This window comes from Mercenaria mercenaria, chromosome 13, assembly GCF_021730395.1.
Source record: "Mercenaria mercenaria strain notata chromosome 13, MADL_Memer_1, whole genome shotgun sequence".
NCBI classification, from domain to species: domain Eukaryota; kingdom Metazoa; phylum Mollusca; class Bivalvia; order Venerida; family Veneridae; genus Mercenaria; species Mercenaria mercenaria.
The window spans coordinates 40,671,244-40,683,806 of NC_069373.1; the positions used below are offsets into that span (position 1 = coordinate 40,671,244).

Consider the following 12,563-nt stretch of genomic DNA (forward strand, 5'->3'; position numbering starts at 1 on the left):
AAAAACACAACACTCTGGGATCAAACTAAGCTTGTTGTGACACATTACAGTAATTCATCCGGTTTTTTTAAATCTGCGCTTATACTTACAAATGTGGACTTTGCAGTTTCATTATTTTATTTGGATTGTAAAGAAAGACAAGAAATGCGACCCTTTTCTGATGCAGTGTATGTAAGAAAATATGCGAGATACAAAATGTATATGAAAACGCATCGTGGTTACTAAAAACGCTACCTTCGTTGTTGCTCAATTGGGTCTTACTCTTCCTTTTCGTCTTTACTGTAGTTTTTATTGCAAAATAAACGATTATATTACAAAATATTTTACCTGCAAATATATAATTGGAAAAGGTCTGTATTCTGATATTTGTTTACGTGAACAGAATGAATGTTTAAAAGTCATTAACACTTTATGATTATTGAGGATGTTTGTTGAAATTGTATTTTGAATATCTACGCCTTAGTCATTCCTTTTTACTCGCAGTACTGCCATTTTAATATTGGATTGCTTGCTTTCAATGGGGCTATGTCCTGTATTTTTCGCTTGGAGTCTAATATTTGTTGATATTGGACCATTTGTTTGATATTGGACTGTAAATGAGAGTTTATGAAAACGATTAATTAAAGTACACATTCAATTTACTCGTTTAGTCCAATATGTAGCAATAACTGGATTCTACATGAAAAGTACATTACTGTAACCAATTGGAAGCAGTCCAATATTATAACACAATACTGAAAGTGTAAGAGTGATCAATATTAAAACACAGATTTATGTATGTCTGGTCGTTACCGAAGTTATCAACAAAACAAGTAAAGCTGTGCATTTCTTTGCATGTACAATCGACTTAGTCCAGTCCTAAATGACATCTCCTGAGAACAACAAGGTACCTAAAAAGTATTATTAGGTTATTATGTACAAAATTGACACGTCGCTTAACTGCGAACGTAGTGGTTTCCCTGTTAATTAGACTAGCTCCTAGACTATGATCTTCTTTTTAAATTTTTATTTAGAAAATTGCGAATGTAGCCAGTCTATACCCTTTGTCCAATATCATAAAAATATGACGATATTATAGACAGTTCTCTGCCAAAATCTCTGAAATAGACATGTGTCACTATCACATAAAATAAGAGAAAATTACAGAAGATTAAATTTTTGACAATTTTTTTATTATCAGTCTAGTGACTGGTCTATCTGTTAATATACGCAGACGATATAGGTCTAAGGGAAATTAGCACTGTAAGACTAAGAGCATCAGGCTTTTATGGATTTGTGTAGAGGCTGGGCGCCACGAAAAGACATCGATTAAAATCGGCAACTGTACACTAGAAAATGATGACATATTCAAATACCTCGGGGTAATTTCCTATGAAAAGAATAATTTAACGTACAGCGGTGAGTCCACTGTTAGTGGAATATTCAATAAAATGCATATGTCTCCAGATTATATCATGAAACACTGTATGCATCATTTGCTGTACTGCTATTCTGGTTTAAAATTACCAACGGGTACTCTCTCATTTAGGTGTACCTCGCTCCACTATGCTGGCTGATTTCTGCTTTTTCGGGCGCGTTGGCGGGGCGGAAACAAATTAACACGAAAACTCGAGAAATACCTAACAACACAAAAACTCGACAAATACCTAATTTGTCGCGTTTTCGTGTTTTCGTGTGGGCGGGGCGAAAACAGGACACATTTTACGCGAAAACTCGACGTTTAGAGGGCGTCGACACGACACGTTTATTTGTCGAGTTTTCGTGATATTTTTATGTTTTCGCCCCGCCAACAGGAAAACACGACAAATATCTTATTTGTCGTGTTTTCGAGTTTTCGCCCGCCGACACGAAAACACGAAAACAAGACAAATACTTTTCAGACATCTCTTATAAAACGTAGAGTTATTTTAAGTCTTTATTCTTTCTATTCGAACAAACCGTCAATTCAGAATTTATTTATATTCACGAAAGCTGTATTAGGAAATTTAAAATTATAATAATAATAAGAATATGAAGCGTATGTATAACAGACCCGGTTCCAGAAATATTTTTGCGTGCAGTTATGTTGTGTTTAGTTCAGTAATAACTTTTGTTGTGCGCATGTCTAACGGAAGACACCAAAATGAATTATAAAACGAAAAAATAAGATATTTGCTGTGTTTTCGTGTCGGCGGGGCGAAAACACGAAACCTCGACAAATAATGTATTTGTCTTTTTTTCTTGTCGGCGTGGCGAAAACATGACAAATAAAGGGTGCCAACATGACATATTCATACCCGCCAACACGAAAACTCGACCTGTAGTGTTTTCGTGTAAAATTTGTCGTATTTTCGTGTTTTCTTGCCATCGTGTTTTCGACCCACCAACACGCCAACACGAAATGGCAGAACTCAGCCATCATACTCTACGCTAATTCTCGCGATTGTTAAGGACACCGGCCGGTTACCTAGAGTTCATAGACGATGGGGAAGCACGTTGTGCTTCTTGAACAAATTGATTTCGATGGATGTGAACCATTAATATCACGAAGGTCTTAAGTATAACAAAATAGTTCATTTGAGAATAACATTAAATGTGAAGATTACGTTATGATGAAATTAAGTAAGAATGAACACTCGGTATTGCATCAGTTTAGAAATGGTACTCAAAACTGATACGAGTAGATACGCTGGGAAGCAGCCTAATCAGGACTTTGTTCGGCAGATATAGTAGAGGAGAATATTTTCCAATTCAATGTGATGTAAAAAAAAAGAAAAAACGATATGCGGGAGATTTGTTTCTTTATTTTGGGTTTAGTGCCGTTTTTCAACAGTACTTATGTGTTGAACAACACACTCTTCAAAAAAAATCAAAACAAAGAAAATTAAATTTACTGAGAAGAACATTTTGAAATACAGAGAAATTTCACAGAGAAAAATTTATATGTTTTATGATCAATTTTATTGCAACCGACCTCGAGAAAAACCACTTTTAAAGCGTTTTACCTGGATTTTACCTGTAATCTTTATCACCCAGACGCTTGACCGGCGAGTCATTGAAACGCTCATTACATATTTATGTGATAAAGCTTCTGCAAAACATAGACTTTTGTAAACATCATCACAGTATCAACTGCTCTGAAACTTTTTATTTTATTGGTGGTAACTTCAGAAGAGCAGGTCTTTCCCAAATGGAGAAGGTATATGTTCCATCCAGATATATCTGCTGTCATTACAACTATACACCAATGGGTTCAAAGTAAAGCTAAAATCGATAAAAACAGCCTGGTGTATACATGTGCTGAAAATGATCTATTAAGGTTCTTCCGCAAATTGAAATTAGAAATTCATGTGAAAAATCAGAATCCTCGAAACAGCTTTCGAAATGCAATGACACAAAAAATATATGATAAAAGTTGAAAAGATATATCTGTAGGTAAACTTGCGAGCATGAAAGCTACGTTGAACCCTATCTCCACAGTGCTTTGGAAGAAAATGAGTGAACATTTTTGGTGCAAAATTTCGGTATCGTATGCAACCTAAATTGCTATAAAATATTTACTTTCAAATCAAAGAAATGCCAAAATAGTGCACACGAGCGTTACTTTTTCAAGAAAATGTCGTTAAACATTCTAATGCGCAAAACACGTGCACAGTTTTTCTAAAATATTTCGCCGCCATGTTTATTTCAAGGAATTAAATATATGATTGTTCTTTTACCTCAGATTTCCTTTCTGAAATATATATGCCTCCTTATTCATTGTTAGAGATATCCATTTAGTATAGTTTAGCACTGCCCGATCTCCTTGATCTGTTACCGATCCTTTACATTTAAAGAATAAACGCAATGTGTAATGATAGTTTTTCGCTTTACACACCACCTTTGGACAAGAAAGGCGTTTCACTTAAAATGTGTAAGCATCCGCTGGCAAAATATTATTGAATGATCGGAACTTTTTCTAAAATAAAGTTCAATTTCAATCATTTTCAAAAACTGGAAATATTGCACATTGTGTTGAATACATAAATAAAACAAAAATCCCCAAAATAAACCATTTTAGAACTTTTCCGGGAACTATAAGTTTCAGCCGAACAACGCATTTCAGGATGACACAAAACTGGTTTCTCTTTTTAAAGTTTGTAAACAGTGTCAAAGTTCACCTGAGGAACATTGCTGAAAAAGTAAAAGTGCTTACTTGTTTCAGTTTTACATCCTGTAGAAAACGATCAACTTTCAACTTTAAATGCATAGATGTTCTAAAATTATCCCAATATCAAAAACCGTCCGATCTTTTCCGTGATAAATAAAACGAAGCAAATTTAACTATTTGTTTACACTTTAACCATGTGAAATTAAAGGCATGTATATCACGAGACTCCCGTGCATTTTGAACCTCGTGGTGAATAAACTGAATTTACTTTAAAGTATGGTGTCTCAGTTGAGCCAGTTATTTGTTAATTTCAGAGAACATACATTAAAGAAGTGTTTATGAGATTATGCATTTGAACGAATATTTACTAGTCTGCTTTATATTAACGACGATAGAAAACAAGTGTGCACTCGGCAAATAGCAAGTATAATACTAGTATACTGAAACTGATCCCAATGTTCGTAATTTTCAGAATGATAAAGAGCTCGTTATCCTTGGTTTCGTAGACAGTCTTAGTACTGGACCGCTGCTTCCGCTGTCAACACCGCAGTAATCACTAATGTAAAGTCAGTGTCCATTTCTATGCCTGAATTTCAATACACATTTATTATCAGTTTAAATCTATGAAAGTGTGAAAAATATCGTTGTTTAACGAAGAACCAAGGAACAGAAAGGTTACTTTTGAGATACTGCTGATTTTAATCATCAGGTTTTTGCGTGAGAAGTTCAACTGATTGCATTTTGTAAAATGTTTCGTAGTTATCTACAATTGTATACAAATTGTATTACCTCCTAACATATTTGGCTGTACATTTTTTCTGCGATTTATTCTCACTGTGTTTTTAAAAACATGCTGCATAAATTCTCATATTGTATAAAAAGTCGATAGATCAAAATTGGTTAGTTTACGACGCATGAAACATCTAATAAGGAATCAATATACACATCGAACTTGTCCCGGACCAGTATGCGGAAATACTGTGACCAAATGTTTCAAGATTGTCTAAAATATTTGCATATATCATGATAAAGCAAATATTTTGATTGTTTTTTTATGATTTATAGATATACAAACACGTATGTGTGAGAAAGTTACGTTAAGTAATTTCGGTAGTTACAGAGGGGGTGCCGAAAATTCTATTTCCACCACATTTTCCGTGAGATAAGCAGCGCGTAAGTACATAAATTCCGATATAATAAATTCAACCTTTATGATACTTGCACAATCCTTGAAAAGAATTTTGGATCGTTGCTAAATCTTGTTAACATTAAGTCTGAGACTTGTCTTACAATTTTAGGCAGTCTGGTACACCATACGTAAAAAAATCATTGCCCGCACATTGCACTACTTTTATGTATGCTGAAAATAGCAATATGTACAGATTTATTTTCGTTTTAATACATGAGGTGGTCAGATTTGAAAACAGATTTTGTACTAAGTTTAGTTCTATTCAGTAAGACAATTCTCCTATGCACTAATTGAAACTTTGAACTAACTTTTGCCATTCATGAATTTTTAAAAAAGTATTTTGAAAGGATTTATAAATCTAACCAAAAATTTGGAAAAATGCAGGTAAAATATCTTCTTTGTTTATTTCCAAATTTTAGTTTTACTTTTTATACACCTTCTTTTAGTTCAAGTCTTGCAAACTGAGCTGTTTTTGTACTCTGGAACAGCTGCATTTGAAAGCTTTTGTTCACTATATTTTCACACCTCAAATGAAGGTCACTCTAAATTCAAGATGGCGGAAGTACCTTAAAATCCAGTTTTCCTTTGGTGCAACAAACAGACCAAATAAATATTTTCTATGAGATATTCTACCACACCAAGCACACCAGGAGGAAATTCTCGAAACCCATTAACTTGTAAACATGAAAAAAGAAAACTCAAACAAATTCATCTGTGCTCACATAAACATTAACAGTTTGAGGAACAAACTTGACCTTCTGAAAGAAATCTTAGTTAAGAATATTGTTGATGTTTTATTTATTTCAGAAACTAAATTAAATGACTCTTTTCCAGATGCCCAATTTTTGGTGAACGATTATCACTTTTGGAGAGCTGACAGAAATGATAAAGGTGGCGGGGTAGCAGCCTATCTCATATCAGCCGGGGACAGAAAACTACATATACTAAAAATACGACATTTTATGAAGTAGTAGGAAAGGAAAATTATTTATGTATGACTTTTATGCTTTTATGATTACAGTTTTGTGTACAATATTCATTTAACAGTATTTTAAATAAAATAAACCTATTTTATTTAATATTGATTTAGGTAACAACCTTTAATGTCTATTTCATGCTTCATTAAGATTTATCTAAATAAAATTTATGACATTTTAGGATTTAATGGCTAACATATTGAAAAATTTGATTTTGTTGGGCCGTGTCCTGCACGGGGCCGTGTCCCACACAAATTACTTTGAACCGCTTCATTACAGCTATACAAAACCAGAAAGTTAAAAATCTTTTACTTTTAGACATATTTACACAGGTAAAATATAAATACTCAAACTTCACTGGAAGCAGGAAATCTTCATAAAGGCCGTGTCCTACACGATTTTTGTGGACAGCCTAACTGCTGGTTTTAGCACTAAATGTTATATGTATATACAGACCTTCAAAATCATTACAGTTCTTCAACGCTAGTTTGTGAGCTACATTTTAATATACCGCACTGCAAATGTTCATAAAAATACATGTCAGCCGATAGATACCACCATGTAAACGTCTTCCTTGATAGAACGTTTTGTATAAGCATCACACAATATGCCTTAAGCGCTGTATATTTTTATTCTGTTACTTCTCAGGTTTTTTCCATATTCTGGTATTCCCGTGACAATAACTGAATAACCAATTTTTTGAAACTTCAAAATTAGCGTTGTTTTGACCAGGATTTACAATTTCGGCGTCTTTGAATTTTAAGCATTTGTAAAAAGTCCCTGCATAACAAATTTTTTGGCCATTTTTAGAGGTATAACCACATCATAAAATGCCTGAATATTGACAGATTCACTCCTCGTTTGTTGTGTTGGTTAAGAAATTGCAAAAAGCTGTAATAAATTACCTAAAAAAACTTGCTTTATACCGTTCATCAGAAATACAATATAACATGCTCTGTCACCAATGTGCGCACTTTATCGTGATATTGCAGAGAGTAGACCAGATAACCAAGTTTCATATTTAGGTCACATAAAGATAAACACGTTAATAACATGTAGATAGGGTATAAAAATGTGACCTCTTGTGTGTCAACAAGTTTTACATTACATCTAGATTTCATCAAAGGCAAACAAGATGACCTGTTTTATCAAGGTTATTCTATCATTTCGGCTAGTGACTTACTTAGCTTTTGACCCAGTTTGACAATATTTCAGTCTTGACTTAGATTTTATCAAAATCAAATATTCTCCAAGGTTACATGTAAATCAGATAAAAAAAACTGCGGTTTCTGGAGGAAAGTTAACAAGAAATGATGATACATGTTAGAGTCAGTGACCTGGTTTTGACCTAATAACACAAACGTTAGATCAATGTTCTTCTTTGATTTGACAGTAACCTAGGTGGTAAATCAAGATGACTCAAATTTGGCATGAATTTCATTCAGGTAACCATTTATAGACCAAATAGTAATTATAACCTCAAAAGTGCTAACAAACTTGATAGGGTGACATACGAGGGTCATTCTAAAATATTGACAGTCGCCTGCTTCTGTGGAAGTTTGACTCGCAAAAATCTTGGATGATACGTGAATGACTTCTATGTAATCCTGCAAAACTTTATTGAAAACTCTCTTACTGTTACGGAGATATTTAGTTTTGTATCAGTTGTAGTAATGTACACTAAGTATAATACATTTAGCAATGAAAAGCAAACAGAATTAATTCTGAAATTAAAGCGTACATAAAAGACGACTGTCCTTAAGAAATACCTGCAAGGCAGTTACGCAGTGAAGTGCTTATCTTATATGGAAAGTTTTCAGTATCAGAGAAAACTGTTAAAATGGTCAGATAATCTTTACAGACAGCACTTATCCTGGAAGGCCCAAAACAGCAAAGACGTCAAAGAACATTGCTGTTGCTGCTGCTGTAAGACGTCTGCAGGTTGATGAAGATGCCAGGTACACGGTGCCCGAGAAAACGTCTTTTCTTGGCATGTCAACGGAGAGAACTCCTGAGAGTCTCACAAGGCACTTGGGTTTAAGTGGGTGTCTCACATGTTAAACGAGGAGCAATAGGCCAGTAGGATCCAATGTGCTAAAGAAAAGCTGAAGAACTTCTGAAATTCAGATGATCGTCAAATCTCCTAACAGAAAATGAGACCTGGATATATGTTCATGAGCAACAGCGTTGCGTTGACAACTGACAGTCGCAGGTGACGTAGACCAGTAATTGCAAAAAACTAAAAGTGTCTAGAAGGTTTTGTATTCCATCTTCTTTAATTCAAAGAGTACAGTACCGTTGTACAAATTAATACAACGTTAGGAAAGTCAGTCACAGGAAAGTTTCACAGAGGGAAAGTACTGAAAGCTGTTAAATGAAAATACAAAAAAAAAAACACGTCCAATAATTGGTGTTGGCAGTCTCCAGTTGATGCGTGACAACGCTGCTACTCACAATAGTACTATCGTTCAAAACAAAGGTAAGGGTAGATTTGAAAAATATCTGAGAGATGAAAAAGTAGCACAAATCAATCATACCTATTATTCTCTAAAATCTGAGGCCTTGTGACTTCTTCCTCTTTCCAAGGATAAAAAAAAAGATGCGGGCTGTCCGCAAATATTTATCCAATAAAGCACATTGGAATATTATTTTAGTTACTTAAGACCATACCGCGGGGAAACTACTCAGCGTTTACCTCTCGGATTTCTCGACTGCGATGGTTCGTGGAAGTCAAGGGCGAATACTTTGAAGAGATAAATTATAATTGAAGTCTGTACACAGACTGTACCATATTTCAGCATGATTATCATTATTTTAGAATGGGCCTCGTTATGTTTTGATCCAGTTTGAATCTAGACACGGTCTATATTTCATGACTCACTTAGTTTCATGAAAATCAGATATAGTATGCAGCATCTGAAGCATTGTAAATGTTTTTCATAGATTTGGCCGGTAAGACAGCTTTTGAACCTAGATGACCCAATTTCAAACATTTTCAAACATCCTGTCTTAAAGACAGTCTTATGTACAACGTCCGTGTAGATAAAATTGATAATGTGGCCTTCTCATCAAGTCTCACAAAAATTGTGTAAGCAACACTTGTGACCCTCTTGAGTGTTAACAATAAAATTTCGATGAGACACGTCGACGGACACAGGTTACCCATGATTAAAATAGCTAAACTTAATCACTTTATGCTCAGGTAAACTGAAAATAGTACCTTGTATATGATCTTGCTGAAAACGATTAAATATACTTACTTATTGTCGTAGCACTATTTTGGACAGAAATAAAGATAAAAAAGTACCATTTTACTGATCTTAGCCGTTTTTATTATTTACTTGAAAGCAATGACTGACACACAATCTTTAAGACGATAAATTAATGACTCCCTTGATAATATAATTAAACAAATATTCTTTGACAGGTACATATAATCAAGTGAACGGACGACTGATATATGAAACCAAGGATATTCGTTGCAAGGACCAATACGGATTTTGCTCCGAAGTTGAATGGCAAAACCGTTCTTGGATTGGCGGAAATATACCTAGGCAAAATGCTTATCCACCCCTAAAAGATACTATCGTTGTTCCTACAGGTAAAGGATACTAGACCATCAGTTTGAACTCGGTGTGTAATACAGCTGTTGTAAACAGAATCATATATAAATAGAAATAAACTTAGATATAATGTATGAAACAACGGTGTATGCGACTAAGACTTTACTGCAGTATAAACTGCCCACCACCACAACAAAGTGCTGCCGCTGGACAGCAATGCTCGACTGATAGACATCAAACGAGAGCTCGGGATCAAAAATGCAGATTTTTCAGCCTAGTCCACTCTTTATGTATTGTCGGAGCTTACGGCTTTTATGAATTTGAAACAAAATTTCCATTATCATTCGTTTAAAGTTTCGTTTCCATAATTATCCAAAGTTTCTCTAATCTAAACTTAAAAATTACCCATAAAATCAGGTAGACTTAAATAGATGAAGAGTTTATCCCGAAGTATGCAAAATAGAAGTACAGAAAAAGAGTTCAGAAAATCGAATAAAAAATAGTTCAAATTTAAGATTTTCTCTGTCTGTTAAAGAAGATAGAGTTTTTATTTTGCCGCACCTCTTATTATGGAAAATTAAATCATTTGTAAAGTACAAAATGAAAATGTGTAACGACTTTTTGTATATTACAGGCGGTTACGTTGTTGTTCGTTTTATCTCGGACAACCCCGGAATGTGGTTCCTACACTGTCACATAGATCTGCACAATACAAATGGTATGGGTATGGTCATCAATGCGAATCCTGGCAACCATCCAAAACCACCAGTGGGATTCCCAAGATGCGGAAATTTTCTCTACAATGGTAAATGCATTTTACGTCTCTAGTTAGATAATACTGTGAAAACTTTAAGACAAAACTTCCAGTTGTAGACACGGTTTTCGTTTTGTCTTTGAGCTATAGTGTTGTGCGTCTCAAAATGGTAATAGTTGTCTTACCTATGACGTTGACACAGTTAAAAGTATTTTAATTTAATTTTATAATATCGACCAAACACCTAAATTATCATATAAATTAAGCATTTTATATCAACATAATTAAGTTTTGATTGGTGTCAACTTTTTATGTCATAACACGCTACAAATTTTTTTAGTTGTGTTTGAGTTGTTTTGAAGTGGGGACGAAGGAAGGGGTGGGTGTGCTGTCCCACCTTACTAATTTGACCTCGTAACTGTTTGTTTCCTTTTGTGGTGCCTACTTAAATATTACAATCATGGTGAGAATGAAATGAGTTTAGACATTTTTGTTTTGGATTCAGAATTTGAATAGGTCAATTTTTCCATGCAGTCAGCTTAGTATTTTAAATCTAATTCATGATTTCTTTAAATGAAAATTAGCTTGTATGAACTGATTCAACCTCTTTGGAATTTAGTTTATCTGGGTTTAATTGTTAGGAATATATGAACTATTTTGTTCACTAACAGACAGAGAAAGACCTCAGTTCAGTCATTTCAAGTATTTATTCATCTTGGGAGAAGTATCGGCTGAATTAAAAAAATATATATTGGAAAAAATGAAAAAGTGCAAATATTCGTGTTTCCATTAATTTATTGTTCCATCCTAGTTATATACTTTACAGGTAAACCTCAGCCGAAGCCGAAGCCGAAGCCGAAGCCAGACCCTCAAAACTACAATCAAGATGGATTATCCGTCCAGGTTACAGTTGGATCATCCAGCGGAACATTTGCTTTTGGATTCCTGGTAGGAATAGCTGTCTACCGGCGCTGTAAAAAAGAATAACAGAAACGTAAATGTTTATTCTATAGCAAATCACAGACTTCATATATACATCATATATATCTATTAAATGTATTCACGAGTTTAGTTGGCTAAAGGAGCCGATATGAAACGGTTCGTATTGGTGTAAATTTCTTTGATTTACTAATTATTGAAATTGTTGATTGCCATTCTTGTGACTAGAAACATTTTCACTAAAAATAAGAATGTTTTAATAGTAAATATTTCCTGTACTTTTCTGCCATCGATTTAAAGAATACCTTCTACAGCTATTGTTAAATAAATACCTTGAATGACATTTGTGCCGGTTGAAATAATTAATTATAATGACCGAAGCATTTCAACACAAAGAGCTAATGCATAGAAACATTGTCTGAAATAATTAATGTCATGTTTAATTTTGGTAGGATTTTAACAATTTTGAAGAAGCTGACAATGAGTATGTGCGAATGTTTATGAGTCCTTTCACAGTATTGCACCTCAGCCAACAAAAATAGTGGATACAGACTCCTAAACAGCACATTATGACACACAAAAATGTATATACACCTATTTGCTTTTCTTTTTGAACATTTTTACTTGTTTTTATTGCATTGTTTGCCGGTTTATTGTTTGGTTAAGATATTTAAGAAATAAATGTTCATTATAGTTGTCTCCAAGCTTTGATTTTAGCTCAGCAAAATTTCGCGTTAACTGCAAACCGATCAATAACACATACTGACCGGCGATTCATTGCCGGCGAGTGATGAAATAATCTGTCATATTATCTTTGTACGACTGGAATATGTTAAAGCAGCCCAGCAAGGACAAAATTGTCTGAGCACATGTGTACATAAGTATAAATGAACACAAGAACACAATAGTAAAACACAGAACAACATACAAAAATATACATGAAAAAAAACAACAGCACGACTGTCAAACTCACCACTGGGGAGTATAAACGTTTACAGGCGCCAAACTTTAT

At 34.1% G+C, this 12,563-nt stretch overlaps 1 pseudogene; it reads left to right on the top strand.

Annotated features, from left to right (window-relative positions):
* The window catches only part of LOC128547718 (uncharacterized), a 39,868-nt pseudogene extending 27,624 nt beyond the window's left edge, over positions 1–12,244 (top strand).
* The last annotated feature ends 319 nt before the right edge of the window (positions 12,245–12,563 follow it).